This window comes from Globicephala melas, chromosome 5 (assembly GCF_963455315.2).
Source record: "Globicephala melas chromosome 5, mGloMel1.2, whole genome shotgun sequence".
NCBI classification, from domain to species: Eukaryota; Metazoa; Chordata; class Mammalia; order Artiodactyla; family Delphinidae; genus Globicephala; species Globicephala melas.
This window is the reverse complement of record NC_083318.1, coordinates 132,411,417-132,427,606: the sequence shown is the minus strand read 5'-3', so window position 1 is coordinate 132,427,606 and position 16,190 is coordinate 132,411,417. Positions and strand designations below refer to the sequence as shown.

The window sequence follows — 16,190 nt, the reverse complement described above, 5'->3', positions numbered from 1 at the left end:
GGCATTATTTTGTTCTTTTTTTATGGCTGAGTAGTCCACGGCATTTTCGTGTTCAGTAAATCAGATGGGTAATGGACCCTGGAGTATGGATATCAGAAGTCACAAGTGCTGATTCTTCCAGTAATAACTGTGAATCCTTGAGGAATTTTAAACGTCTGAACTTCTGTTACTTTATCAATAGAACAGAGTTAATCCCTGCTTTTTTATTCAACATCAACAAACATTAAAAGCCAGTTCTCAGGAAATTTACATTCTAGAAAGGAGTGAGAGGGAGAGCGAGAGATTTTATAAACATAAAAATAAATAAGAAAATATCAATGAGTGATAAGTTCTATAAGAAGAGTTAACATAGGATGATGTGATAATGTTTGGACAATGACTTTTGATTGAATGGTTAAGGAGAGACCCTCTGAGGAGATGACATTCACACTGAAATCTGAATTACGGGCAGGCAGATATCTGGGATGAGACTCTCGGGACGGAGAGCAGTGAAGGGTCTTAAAGTGGACAGTGCAATGGGGCTGAGGGAGAGCGATAAGAGATCAGCCTGGAGAAGGAGGCAGAAACCAGATCAAGGTTGGCTTTATAAGCTGTGCTATTTGTTCAAGTACAGTGAAAAGCCACTGGAATGTTCCAAAGATGGAAGTGACAAGATCTATTCAATCTATGTCATAGAGTGGTTATAAAGATTAAATGAAGTATTGTGTATGAATCAGTCAGGGTTCCAACAGGACATACTGAGACTGGGTAATCTGAGGAGAGTTCTTAAAAGAGACCATTTGCCGTGAGTAGGTTTTAAGGAACAAACCAGAAATAGTTCAGTACCCGTGGGCTATTCACAAGGGAGCCCAAAGCCTGAGAGGACTGGCTATCCAAACCCAGAGAAGGTAGTTACATGGAGAATGCCAGCTGAAAAGAGCCTTAACCTTTAGGAAATGGACACAGACAGCCTGCAGCATCACAAAGGGAAGGAGCCACCCTGCATCCCACTGGCCCAACCCAGTCAGGATCCAAAGCAAAGAAGTCCAGGGATGAAGATCCGCACAGAGAATGATGAGTAAGGATGGAGAAGCAGCAGAAAGTACCCAGCACTCTCCACTCCTCTTGCCTCTCAGCATCCACTCCGGTCCTTTGCCTAAGTGAAAAGCTTGTGTCCCCAGTCAGCTACCATCCTTTCAAGGTCAATGCAGTCACATCACCACTTGCAACCTAAAATGCTAACCACAAACAGTGCTCTTCGTAAAAGCAGTGGGAGGAAACATGGGGAAAAGAAACAATTATTACAAGGCAAAGGTGTTACCATCTCTGCTTCTGTAACTGGTCACTAAGCCTAAATTTTTAACATAGGGACTTTCTTCCAATCCCCATTCCATGTGTTCCTTATTTTCTTAAAACACGTTGCTTGAATACGTTCTTAACCTGATCACTTGAGTCAAAACTTTAGTCCTATGGGAGCTGGGTCCTTTGGCGGTCCTGTCGTTATGGTGTTGCCACGGTTTTCTATTGCCAAGGGCCACAGGGTAATAGAGTCCTAAGTAGCTAAGAGTCCCACTTGGGTTCCAGAAATTGTTCTCCTCACCCTGCACTGTAGAGCAGTAACTCAGTTTCCCCTTGATAAACAGAATCATCACCCCAAACAGTACAATAACCTCTTCTCCGTCTATTGCTTCAGTAGCCTAAAATGACCAGTGGGCAGGCTCATTTCTAATTCAATGGAACTATTATTGAATTCCTTAATGGACGCATTTCTCCCTCCAGTACTATAAACCCATTGAGACCAAGCTTGCATGGATGGGAAGACAAAATTCCCCAAATTATATATTTGGTATAATAATTGGAAAGTCCATTCTCACTTCCAGCTCCTGGATACATGGATACATGGAGGATGGTACCTTATATTGGCCTTGGTTGAAGGTGTACACGGAATCTTGTACACAGCATCCTGTCCTTACAGGATTTTACTCCTGATGGTGCCAAAAGCAAGCCTTCAGATGCCATCCCACAATTCCAGGAGAATGACATGAACACCATGAATGGGATCATATTGAGAGCCCAGCAACGGCCTTTGCTACAGGCAGACTGGACACAGCGTTGGTGTCGAACGAATCGGTCTTGATGTGAGGGTACCCCTGTTGGTGAGCCCACACACAGCCTCCATTCCTGCCACCATACCTACTTCATATACTTCCATTGACCAATCATATGAAAGGTTAGGGAAAGAGGCTGACTGACATCCCTAGGAGAGATCATCTTATCCACTTAATTATCAAAAGCACTCATTCACCACTAGGATACCCTTGAACGGACATTTACATGGAACACAGATATTCTCCCATCTTCGCTATGCTGAAAGGCCCATCCACATACCTCTCCCTGAGACCTTATCCCTAGTTTTCCTATATTTTTCTTCCCAAAGCCTTAACCGCTGGGCTATCCAGTTTATGTAAATCCGTTCTGCAGCCTATCTCACCTTCCGTACTAAGTGACAACCAGAGGACTGCTCAAAGTTCTGCCCACTGAGAATATTATCTTTCATCGCTGTCTTTCAGTGCCACCCCTAAGCGAGGCTGTATGTGGCAACCATCCGTTTCTGTTTGATGCCCACAGACTATCCGTTCAGAAACCAAGCTCATCCTTTTTCTTCTCCCTTTGGCCGGTCATAAAGGATTCCCCCATCAGATGGTAGGTATAGTCTGAGGGAATGGCAGGAAAGAGTTAAGAGCAGCAACGACGGGAGTCTAAGCCATTCGTTCACGCCATTTCTTGGTGCCTTCTGACTTCCTTTGGCCCTGTCTCACACAGACCATTTTCATTTTTTATCGGAATGGTCTGCACATGTCTACATCTATGGTGCAACGGTTTAGATAACACCCAGTTCATAATGAGCATTTGGGGTCATGTGTTCACTTATATTCAAAGATCAGGTGTTCAGTCTTTACCATGCCCAGTAGCAAGTTAAAAGATGTTTTTCAAGCGGAGCATAGTTGTCAGAAGAGGTCAAGTTTTCCAAACTCTAAGGGTCTGCACTGTGAGCCTGAAAGAAGCTCTATACATCTCTGTCCAAAACAAATGCTTAACACCGTCAGGTCTAACAGGTCACAGGTGCGAGCGGCACAGACTTGCCGAGGAACCTTCCTTGCTTTTCTTACTCCAAGCTCATAACTGGCAGCATTACAGGTTTTCCAACAAATGTGAAGACCACCTAGCATCTCCTTATGTGGCATATGCAGCCTCCCAGTTCCAGAGAGGTTCACAAAATGTGCCTGTTCTTTGCAGTGGGCCAAGCAAAGCACAGAGACTTATATCTCAATCGAGAAGGGATATCCCAATACATCCAAGATGACTGGATATCTAGAAACTCTGCCTATGTGACAGGTCCTTGAAATCAGCAGGGCTTTTCACCCTCCCTCTGACACATGTCTGTCTTGTGAAGGCATGTAGGTGCTTGGTATTTCCTGTTCACTAGGTCCAATGAGCATAATTTCATCAACCTAATGCACTAGCATAATGGGCTATAAAGTATCAAGATGATCAAGTTCCCCCGAACCACATTATAAGAGGACTGAGGTGGGTTGACATAGATTAGATAGCCCTTAGGCACGTCAGTATTCTGCTATCCCTGCTACTAGAAAGCAAACTACACCTTATGAATTTAGCTGATAAAAATGCCAAGAAAGCATGTACTAGGTCAATAGCTATACACCAGGCAGGGGGCTATGTTTATTTCCTGCTCGGGTGAAGATACCTCGTTCAGAACTGCAACTGCAATTGCATTACCATCTTATTACATCTGTGATAATCTACAGCCATAGATAAACGGTAAAATATAAAACAAGGGCTTCCCTGGTGGCGCAGTGGTTGGGAGTCCACCTGCCGATGCAGGGGACACGGGTTCGTGCCCTGGTCCGGGAGGATCCCACATGCCGCAGAGCGCCTGGGCCCGTGAGCCATGGCCGCTGAGCCTGCGCGTCCGGAGCCTGTGCTCCGCAACGGGAGAGGCTACAGCGGTGAGAGGCCCGCGTACCGCAAAAAAAAAAAAAAAAAAAAAAAAAACTTAATGAATTGCCCCCACTGCTAAATGGACTCACTAGCAAAAGAATGAAAGAATTATTTCAAACAGAAATAATACCTGGCCTCTCTTTTATGAATGCTGAGATCTCTTGCCCCAGGAGGTGTTAATACATTGTGGAGTTCAAGCATAGAGTAGGAAGAAAGTAAATTGCCCAATTAGTGGTTGGTGGGGACCTTGGGCTTTGAAGTCAGAGGGAGGTCTGATCTCACCCCAGGAGACAGTTGGATTCCTCGAGTTAAAGGATGGTTAAGTGGCGGTTTCCATAAGAAGCAGAATTCTATATTCTATCCAGGGCAGCACCCTCGGAAACTGCCAGACCTCTGAATGGAGTGGCAGCATGGATCTGGAATTAAGTCCCTCTCACCTTCATGTCATGCAGTGAAGGTGCTGATGGCCAAGTTCAGCACAGGGGAGCCAGGAATTTCCCATCTGAGAATGATGATAAGAGCTCAGACAGGTAGCACCTCCGTGGTGACTATGATGGACCCAAACCAGAGGCCAGGTCTTGTGTAATCCCAAGAGACATGAAAAAAAAAGGTCCATGAAAAATGATTGGATTTGGATGTCCCATTATTCCGTCAACCTGCAGCTGAGACAGATTGTACTTATTCAGTAAGAAGAGTCTTAAAGGTATTTTGTTCTGGAGTCTGTATTTACAAAGCACGTTGATGCCTTGATATAAAAATACTCGGAAAGCAGACGCCTAGCCATATTCCCACGATGTGTGCAAACCCTTGGATAATGCAGAAGTGCGTTTATAACAAAGGGACCACCCTTTGTTTCCCTCTCCGTAAGTCTGTCACTCTTGCTTTCATGCTGCTTCCTCTGAAGTCTTTTCATAATAGTCTTAACAGTCATGTCAACATACCACTTTTTAGACATTGTTTAAGAGGCACTACTATTGGAAGACTGTATTCAGAGGAGAGGTTGTTGCCCTGCCCCTCACATCCCTTGGATAGAAAGTCAATAAAATCTTATTTTAACAAGAACTAAAACTAAAATATTTCATAGAATATTTTCACAAGGAATATTTCTTAAATCACCCCTGCTATAAAAATACTGCAGCTCACTCCATCAGGTCTTAATTAAAGGCAGACTTCTCCACACACTTTGAGGAGTAATTTGCCCAAGGTCTGCAGCTTTCTACATTATTCTAGCTCCAGCACAAAGAAAGCATTCTCCACTTGCCTCTTCCCAGTTGCATAATGGCTAAAAAACTAGTAAGACAATTGTTTTCAGCCCGAAGCTGGAAACTGTGTTTTATTGAATTATAAAAACACCCAAGCATTACATCTTTTTGACAAAGTCAACAGTTCCTCTCTAGTTAGCAAAACAAATGGCACCTTATTTAACTCAATAGACGTTACACTTGAAATCCACCTGCCTGTTCACACTTTCTTCTTAGGGTTTGAAATTATGCAAATCCCTAGAGAATTTTTCTTGTTCCGGAAAAATGAAAACTTAAGCATACAAAAAACTGCAGAATCACCCCCAAAATAATTCTATATGAAGTATTTTTTAAATTCTACTGCAAGGTACTCATGGGACTCCAAGAACATTTAAATCGTGGCCATAAACATCTCAAGAACCATGGCCTTCCACAAAGAAGAAAAAAAGAAAAATCAGCATCAATGTCATTGCATTATCATTGCTGGGATGCTCAGAGGTTTAAAGGGAAAAGAGAAGACTCAAAATGTCCCCTAAAAGCTTCTGTAAACACACTTTTATAATTTAATCCCATTTGTTCTCACTTTTCTACTTGTGGCCTAATAATGATATAATAGGATCTGGATACATCATTCATCAAAGTAACAGGTAAATGTTTTTTCATGAACATGACCTCACACATGGTACAGCAGGAGCTCACCACTTTCTGAGTCTATGTGCGTCAAGATTTTTTAATTTAACTATTAGAATATTATACTCTGGTGTCTTCTATAGATCATGAGTGTTCAAAACACCTGGAAATGGTGTTCTCTAGGATGTTTTCCAGAAAAGCTGAAGGTCCAGTCCTAGATACCTCTAAGAGGAGTTTGTTGGTTAAGATGTACATTTACAGCTTTTGCAAGGAGTCAATAGTCCACGTTTCCTGGGACACCACCGCGTTAGAGCTGCAATAAGCAAGTCTAAGAAGGTGATTTCTCCCAGGATCCATAGTCAGTGTTTTAAAGTTTCCTTTCTTTCCTTCAGCCAAAATTTGAGAAATTTTATACGCCCTTAAATGTTGCAGATGAAAAAGTACCACTAAAAACAGCACAATGGGAAGCATTGGAAAAGACTTTACTAAAAGGAAGTCAAATAATGTTATGGGTTGGGGAAAGCTGGTCTGTATAGGCCACCTACTTGAGCCAGAACAGCATTCTTTTGAGCAAGAGCTGTTACTTTCTTCAGAATCACGTCTGTGTGGTTCTAACAACAGACACATGTGATCCATCCTAGTTCCACACTGGCAAAGCAGGTTTGAACTAAATAAAAAGATGCCCACCTGTATGTGCCTCCCATCTAATACAACTGATTTCATCAAATCAAAAGCTGAAGGAAGCGCAAGTGAAACCAAGCCCAGTACTCGAACAACGTCATGGAACAGGTAGTGTCAGAAAATCTAGTAAAACAGATCAAAGACATCCTCTTTCTCTTCTCAAACTCACTACCATGGCCGTAAAAAAGCCAAAGCTTGTAAATTCAGAGAGAGAAAACAGAACAGGAAACAACGGTGGACCAAAGATGCCGACGCACTGGAAGAAGGGCAGTAGAAGGAGTGGTGGTGACCGGAACGGCTGATGCAGGAGTGGCATCCCCAGGAGGAAGTGTGACACTCCTGACGAAGATGAGAGGGGCCCAGGAGCTGAAGCATTAGCTATTGATGGTGGTACTAAGGTGTGAGGCTGACACCAGAAGACCCGCTGAAAGTCTGTATTGGAAGGACCAGGTAACTTCCTCCACTTTGTTGATCAGGGCAAGCAGCCCTCCTTTCCCCTCCATCCACACTGCACTGCGTTGACCAAAGGTATATTCCCTGGAGGCGTTCAATCAGAAAGGCTTCAGGTTTGGAAACGTTGGCTAGAATGAGTATGGAGAGACTTGGGGCTGGAAATGAGATTAAGTGAAGTCTGCATAGAAAATTGTAGGACTTCATTGTCTTCTCCCCTTCCCTGGCCCTGATTTCAAATGCTGGGACCCAGAAATATATCTACCATGTAGGCGAGTAAAGGACTCCTCTCTGGAGAAATTAACCAGCCATAAAGAAAAGAGCTAGAGTCATAGACACGAAGAAGTGTCCTAATCAAAAAGGCAGTTCAACCCCCGAGTCAAGCTCCAGGAATAAGAGCTGTTAGAAAACAAGCCCTTCCCAAAGACGGAGCATGTCCCATCAGAGAGGGAGTAAAAGAATGGTGAAGAGCTCAGACTCCGGAGACAACTATCTAGATTCAAATCCAAGCTTCCCATCTGCCTGTTGGCCTTGTGCTAATATTTAACATCCCAGTGCCTCTGTTTCTTCATCTGTAAAATGGAGATAATAATGGTTTCTTCCTTATGGTTATTGTTGTTGAGATACGTATTAGTTGGGCACCCACAGACCGGGTGGCTTAAACCAGCGGTCCCCAACCTTTCCGGCACCAGGGACAGGTTTCATGGAAGCCAGTATTTCCACGGGGGGCATGGGGCGTGGGGGAGGATGGCTCAGGCGGTGATGCGAGCGATGGGGGAGCGGCAGAGGAAGCTTCACTCGCTCGCCTGCAGCTCACCTCCTGCTGTGCGGCCCAGTTCCGGTCCAGGCTTGGGGACCCCGGGTTTAAACAACAGAAACGTATTGTTTCACAGTTCTGGAGAATAGAAGTCCAAGGTCAAGGTTTCAGCAAGGTTGATTGCCTCTGAGGCCTCTCTTCTTAGCTTGGAGATGGCCACCTTCTCTCTGTGTCCTCACATGGCCTTCCCTCTATCTGTGTCCATGTCTTAATCACCTCTTCTTATAAAGACTCCAGGGCTTCCCTGGTGGCGCAGTGGTTGAGAGTCCACCTGCCGATGCAGGGGACGCAGGTTTGTGCCCCGGTCCGGGAGGATCCCACATGCCGCGGAGCGGCTGGGCCCGTGAGCCATGGCCGCTGAGCCTCCGCGTCCAGAGCCCGTGCTCCGCAACGGGAGAGGCCACAGCAGTGAGAGGCCCGCGTACCGCAAAAAAAAAAAGAGAGAAAAACGATTCCAGTCCTATTGGATTAGGGGTCTACTCAAATGCCCTCATTTTAACTTAGTTACCTCTTCAAATACAGTCACACTCTATGACCCGTATCACCCATAGAGCAAAGTATAATTACTCAAGTACTGGTACTGTTTCGTTGTGTTTTTTCTTGCAGTACACGGGCCTCTCGCTGCTGTGGCCTCTCCCGTTATGGAGCACAGGCTCTGGACGTGCAGGCTCAGCGGCCATGGCTCATGGGCCCAGCCGCTCCGCGGCATGTGGGATCTTCCCGGACCGGGGCACGAACCCGTGTCCCCTGCATCGGCAGGCGGACTCTCAACCACTGCGCCACCAGGGAAGCCCACCGGTACCGTTTTTAAGCTAGCTTTTCTCCTCAGAAGGGTGTGATTATTTATTATATTTCTATTATATGAAGAGTTTGAAGCCTATATGCTATTTGCTGCTGAATATTTTTAAATCTTCAAAAATTAATAACTGTTACACTAAAGGAGAACTTAAAGTGCGAGTCTGAGCATGTCACCACCCCGCTCAACATCCGTCCAAGGCTTTCCACACAGCTTATCAGTTACATTTAGAAGGGGATGAGTGCTATATGTCCTCATCCACACAGCTGCATTCCCCAGTGGTGTGCTGGAAATGTTCAGAAGAATTCTGCCACTTGTATTAGCAAATGTTTAAAGAAGTTGTCAGCAAACATGTATAAAAACATACTCACTGATAAATGTTTTGAGAAAGAAATTAATCAACTTCCTTTTTCTGTCAAACTTTTCTCATGGCGAGTTCTGTTAAAGAACCATGCCAGTGAAAAGAGAAGTGAACTAATATGTCTAGTCCAGTCTACTCTTACCTTTAGGATAATTCGTACAAGAAGAACTACTCTCAGGAAAACATTTTGTTCAGAAAGCACCCTCTCCTCTTATCCAAACTGCCTGAGGTATCAAAATCATCACGCGGATTTTAACACGTTATCCATCTCTACCAGTTCTTTAAGGACATCAGTGTAAGCAATGAATCACTGTAGCGCTTGATGCCTAGAATTTCTGAAACAAACCCTCCCTTGGATGGCGCATCCCAGCCCTGTGGAGTGGGAACGCCTTTAAGACTTGGGGTTATTTTGTAAAAGAAAAATCAGGACATATCCTTGTTCATGTATTACTTTCAGTGTCTGGGTAATGAGAGCAGTACCTAGGGTAATATTTATGTAAAAGCACAGAGGTAATACTCACATGGGTACCAGGTTGTGGGATGATCCACAGGAGACACGTCATCTCATTAGCACAAGTCTCGCTAATCCTCATCGAAGCAGAATTCATTGAATCCTCACTTGTTTACACTGTGTCATTATTTTCTCTCTTAAGCTGCATAGCAGTCAATTCAAATCCTTGCCATGCCACTTACCGTTGTGCAACCATGGGAAAGTTACTTAGCATTTCTGTGCCTCAATTCTTCCCATCTGTACAATGGGAATAATCATATACTTCTCTCATAGGGTTGTTAGGAGAATTGAAGCATTCAATAAAAATTCACTACTGATTGTGTTTGTGTCTCTCTTTCCCACCGTGATGACTTAGGGGAAAAAAAGGAATTCAGAAGAACCAAATAACACTCACCAAGCATTTACCTTACAGACCTATAACACAATCATTTCTTATAGAAAGGTAGTTCCAAAAATTCCAGTTCTGGTGACATTTTAACTGGGCCCTAACGATGCATGCTTAGAAATGCATAAAGGACAATACCAGCACAATCAAAGGCTTTGTTCTTAAACCTCCCTTCAACCTGTCTATGTTTATTTCCTTTGGACCCTAACCATTATGTTTTATTCTCTCGCCTCTCCTACTGGGCTTTTCATCTTGATTCACCTTTTGAACTACCTCCTGGCTCATGAATGTTGCATTTCTTTCCCAAAACTTTCCCTAGCTTGTGGCTTCCTGGAATGGTGTCTCATTATTTACTGTCATCCTTTGGTACTGACCCAGAACGCTTTCCCTTCAGGGCTTCCCACCAACTGCTGTGCCCCTCCTCCTGCTGTGTAGGGCCCTGACTGGCATGACTCTCTTCTCTCCCTGCCAAAACCAGGAGGGGACAGCCACGACTGCCAATATGTAAACGAATGTCAACCAGCATGGGAAAGTAAAATGCAAAATTAATAAGAATAATCTTAGCAGATTATGCTTTGGAGATAATTCCCCCAAATATTCTTTTTAATTTTTAAAAAGGGGCAAGAGGAACATAAACTTGGATAGACCTTACAGTATCCAAATATTGAAGACAAGACTAAGAGTGTTGAGAATTCCAGACTCTTGTGAATCTGCTATTCTTGTGCAGTGTAAACAGCAGAGACAGTAGGACCTGGCAGACACAGATTAAATTCAGATTCTGTCGCTAAATAGCATAAGACTGAGACTTTGACCTATTACCTCTCATCTGCATAATATGTTTAATAATATCAACCTCACAGGAATGTTGTAAAGATTAAAGACAATATAGATCAATTGGCCAATAAAGATTTCTTGAGAGATGAGTGCTGAGAGTGCCCTTGAATTAGCAAGGAAGTCTTGGCACTTCCCTGATGGCCCAGTGGCTAAGACTCTACGCTCCCAATGCAGGGGGCCCGGGTTCGGTCCCTGGTCAGGGAACTAGATCCCACACGCCAAAACTAAAGATCCTGCATGTGGTAACAAAGATCCCACATGCCACAACTAAGACCCGATGCAGCCAAATATATAAATAAATATTTTTAAAAAGAAAAAGAAAAGAAAAGGAAGTCTCTAAAGGAGTGGAATTGAAGCAGGAGCTGTCAGGAGAGACTGGGGATGGGGAGGTATGGTGACTTGGGTATTACTTTGGCTTATTGATGGTGGGTAACAGTTATGCAATGCATAACCTTTTGTTTAAAAAAATTCCTGAGACCTATGTATTAGCAGCTGAGAAGGTATTTCCTTTTCTCTCTGAGTTAATTTTTACAACTTCTTTTTATAACATAAATGAATAAATTCAAGAGAAAATATATGAGCTGGAAGAAGGAAAAACCAAGCGTCTCAGCCAACTCTGTCCCATCCGGTGGTCCCGAGGGAACTCTGGGACAAGGAGAATAAATCATGTTTGTCCCTCATATGCACAAAAACTGATGGAGTCCTGCCATGGAACCTATTTGTATTGGATGAGAAACTATACTATTAAAACTTTCACCTGAGCTAGAAAAAGTGAAGTCTGAATGTAGATATCATTTTGCTTCAAACATACAGACAGGTTTTGAATGGAAAACAAAGTTGCTCTGCTTTAGAAAAGGAACTGAAATTTGGGGATTGGAAACTGCCAATGGAACAGAAAAGAAAGGACTTGGGAAACAGTATGGACTTAATTGTGTCCCCCTCCCTCCAAATTTATATGTTGAAGGCTTAAACCCTCAGAATGTGACTGCATTTGAAGATAGATCTTTAAAGAGACAATTAAGTTAAAATGAAGCTGTTAGGGTAGACATTAATCTGTTCTGACTGGTGTCCGTATAAGAAGAGGAGATTAAGACACAGAAGAGACACCAGGGATACATGTACAGAGGAAAGGCCATGCTAGGACACAGGGACAAGATGGCCATTTGCAAGCCAAGGAGAGAGGCCTCAGGAGAAATCAAACCTGGAAGCACCTTGATCTTGGACTTCCAGACTCCAGAACTGAGAGATAATAAATTCCTGTAGGTTAAGCCCCCTAGTCTGTGGTATTTTGTTATGGCAGCCTGAGCAAACTAATATGAGACAATATAGGGAAAGGACAGGAGAGGGAGGGTGTGGCTATGACCAGAAGTGAAGGCAGCAAGCCAAAGGAGAGACAGCCAGTAAGGAATGGTGGATGGATGACCAGTGGAGGCCATGGTAGAAAAATGATGACTCGTTAAATTTTAACTTTTGGCTTGCAGTCAGTAATGAGGTAATTCCACTGTACAACTTCAAAGCTTCAGTGTGGTCTGCTAAATACAAACATGCCTTGTGTTATTGCTATTTTGGTCAATGAAGGAATGGGGGCAGAGTTCAGAATGGAGAAAAGTGATTTAGAAAAAGGATTGCAGTTTCGAGAATCGAGAGAGAGGTAAAAACTAAAAACTGAGCAGATCCAGATATCGGAACAGGAGGAGACAATGGAGATTTGATGACATCCAAACAGCTGCTCCTGGAGTTGCTGGCATAACCAGACAGTACTGAATGAACGCCCTGTGAGAAGGTAGGTTTCCACCCTTAAGGGCCCAGAGGCATTGTGGAGTGCCTAGAAAGTGAATCTTAAGTAGGTATGAAAAAAGGAAAATGTCTAATAGGTAGTTACCATTTGGCATATTACTTTACACAGAATCTCATATTAACCCAAGACAGTTACATAGACCCACTGAGACTGAGCTCAGATTCCTTCTGAAAGGTTCCAATGAAGTAAATAGTCAACATTGTGCCACTATAGCATTGGCAGAAAACAGGCGCTTAGGTGATGTGTGTTGCATCTCTGCTCCTAAATTTAATAGCAAGTAGCCCTGATTAGACTAGCGTCTCAACACTCATCTTTGTCTTGACAGATTGCCACATAATCGATAATAAATATCCTAGTACACTGATGTGAAAGATAGTGAAAAGAATGCAAATGGACTGAAAAGATTCTTGCACATTCTAAATGTTTCAGTACCTCTAAAGCACACACAATTAGATAACTGTCTCGTCTAACACGCAAAACAGTACTGTGGAACAGACTACTAATTTTACACTTTCTTTCTCCAGCCAGCTAAAGAAGGATTTCTACATAACAGGAATAGAATTTTCTACCTAATGACCAGTTTTTTTTTTTGGTTTTTTTTTTGGCCGTGCCAGGCTGCATGTGGGACCAGGGATTGAACCCGTGCCCCCTGCATTGGAAACGTGGAGTCTTAACCACTGGACTGCCAGGGAACTCCCTAGTGACCAGTTTCAGAAGAAGAAAATTTTTATTATTGAGTTTTGCCTTTAGTAATTACTATCCTAAACAACCGGCTTTGGGGGGCTCAAGTACTGCTCTTGTTATAATTGTAGTCTTGGTCAGTTTCAGTTAGGTTTTCCAGGGTAATTCCTAATTTGTAAGATTGGGATTTGGATTGCACAATTTTTGTCAAGTCAGCAAAATGTACACATATGTTGTGGTGAAGGTTTCATCTTCCTAAGGCTACGCTTACGGGCAGGAAAAAAACAAAGTTCGCCAACAAATAACCTGTCATTATCACTTGGTCGTAGAATTTCCTAGACTTCTGTTTTACTACTTAAACAAGAAGTTAAAGAGACAAGAGTTTTCTTCACAAACTTCACATATTTGAAAAAAACAATTGCATAAATTAGAACCCAAAATAACTGCTTGATACCTTCTTGCTTAGCTCCAAGTTACTTTCCAAATTATTATACCTTATAACAGGGAGCAAATTCCTTTACAAAAGAGTGTGCTACCCATGATTTTCTAAAACGACAGCTGAATTTGAAGATAAGGATTATGATAATGACACTATGAACACAATCCACTATTTTAATATATTTATCATTACACGACGTTATGTTGTACATTTATTTGTTAAGTTTGTAGTAGTTAGCCTTGACATTAGAATTCAAACTCTTGGAAAGCCCAGCTTTGCACGGTCCACTGCAGTTTTGTTAACGGAATGAATGAATTCCTGACAGTTACTAGTATATGTTTAGGTATCACATTTCTTTTGTTCTAGAAAAATAATTAAATTAATTGCCCCATAAAATTAAGATACAAAATAAAATATTTCTCTCACTTCATGACTGTAAACTTTAACAGAATTAATCAAGAGATATTTCGTGACCACTTTGGGTAGTACATTACTACTCACTTACGGCTTTTCTCTCTAGTTTTGGTTTTCCATGATTTTCAAATACAAAGGCAAAAAATAGAAGACATAGTAATAAAGATGCGTGGCAAGATCACACTTCCCTCAAGATGACGAGATAACAAAAGGATACATTTTTCAAAAATAAGTGATTATCTTGTCTTGAACTTTAAGTATATTTTTAAATGGAAATGCATTCATACACTTCCATATACCTTATGAACAAAACCAAAGTTTAAGTAGAAATATCTTTAACTGACAATTATCTTTTTACGTTTCAGGCTTTCTAGTGATTAAGAAATCCTTTCTGTATTATCTGCATTGGACAGAGCATGCTAAATAATATGGATAAATCTACTGTGTCTAGTCAAGCAATACATTCCAGGAAAAAATGATTTTTAAAAACATTCTGACCAATTAAATTAGATGTAGTGGTCAGGCTCTCTTCTTCTTTTCTTTTTTTAGGGGGGGTCAGGGAATGTTGCTATGGCCAATGGTTTGGCTGGGTGATCAGGGACTCGGAAGAAACATGATTGGGAAATTGGGGACAAAGAAATTTGGAGAAGAGGTATGTGGATAGATTTACCAGAACAGCCAAAGATCATGAAGGTGTTTGTGTCCTACGTGAATGCTCACCAAAGGGTGACGCCAGCAGAGGAGGATTATAATAGTCAATAGGATATAGGATAACTTGTTCTGTGGACACCAGTCAGCCTCTTTCCCCAGCCATCACTGGAGTCACCCAGTGGGCTCATGAGCGAAGTGGCCACGGTGGCAGGGGTGGAGGTTATGCATGGGCTCAGCAACACAGACAGCCCCTCAACAAGGCCCACCTGAGTGGCCACAGCCACTCAGCAGACACCAGCACTGAGCTCCCTCATGGTCATGGTGCCATTCCCCCCGGGTGACCAGCCAGCTACCTGGCGTCTGGTTGATTACACTGGAACATTTCCATCATGGAAGGGGCAGTGTTTCGTCCTTGCTAGAATAGACACTTATTCCTGATATGGTTTTGTCTTCCCTAAGGCTCTCTTCTTCTGTGAATGTTCACTGAGTTCCAGTCAGACTGGCCTACAGCCTCATACTGACCTCATACACACCCCAGGTCTTGTCTTTTCTTGGAGCCTTTGTGCATGGTGTTCTGTCTCTCTGGACCATTCTTTTCTCTGCTTTTATAGCCAATTCCTGCTCATTCTTTAGATCCCAGCTTATACATCATCTCCTCAAAGAGGCCTTTCTTGACCACACCATCAAAATAACTTATTTGATATTACCACATCTTTTTATTTGGATTCATTTTTTGTATTATTTTTTCCCTTTTCTCCCACTCTCATCCAACTGAGAGGGAGAAGAGATGTTAATTACCATAAAAAAGAGCAAATTTAAAGCTCTATGGTACGTGAGGACATAGTGAAAAGTTGCCATCTATGATCCAGGAAGTGGCCTTCACCAGACACCAAATCTGCTGGTGCCCTGATCTTGGACTAACCAGCTTCTAACCAGACTGTGAAAAATAAATGTTTGCTGTTTATTAGTAAAAAAATAAAATAAAATAAAACTCAAAAAAAAAAAAGCTCTATGGTAATTTAGAGGAGAGAAATACTACTACTTTGAGGATGACCTAGAAAAATTGTGCAGGAGACATGCCGTTCCTTGCACATAGCGGGAGAGATGGCATTCCTTCGTGTCTAGGTGTCTCACGCAACCAGTGTGAACATCCAGGACAAAGGGAATAGCTGTTCCATTCGAGTCCAGCTTCCTCTCCTCTATTGTGATATTGCTGCCTATTTATCAAACCTCGCTGCCTTTACTATGTTCATTTTTCTTTCCTCTGTTCACAAACTAGTGATTGAAAAGAAGTTGTGAATAATCACATTTACCTTAGCTGCTCTGAGGCTTCATCCTTCTGAGTGTTTGCAAAATGGCACAGAGCCTCATCGTAGGAGGGGGTCCAGGAGCAGTGGTGTGGTAGCAATTCCACAGGCTATGTGAATAAAACCAGGAGAAAGACAGTGAGCTGGGCTTTGGAGCACCCCCGACCCATCTCCCCTCTAGCCCAGGCACATAAC

At 42.7% G+C, this 16,190-nt stretch overlaps 1 long non-coding RNA gene across 2 annotated transcripts in view; it reads right to left on the bottom strand.

The window, feature by feature from the left end:
* Positions 1-16,190, bottom strand: part of LOC132597372 (uncharacterized) — a 272,819-nt gene that overhangs the window by 242,120 nt on the left and 14,509 nt on the right. For both annotated transcript variants that reach the window (XR_009564136.1, XR_009564135.1), the window contains exon 2: positions 16,002-16,105. This is a non-coding gene — a long non-coding RNA (uncharacterized lncRNA). The remainder of the gene's footprint in view (positions 1-16,001; positions 16,106-16,190) is intronic.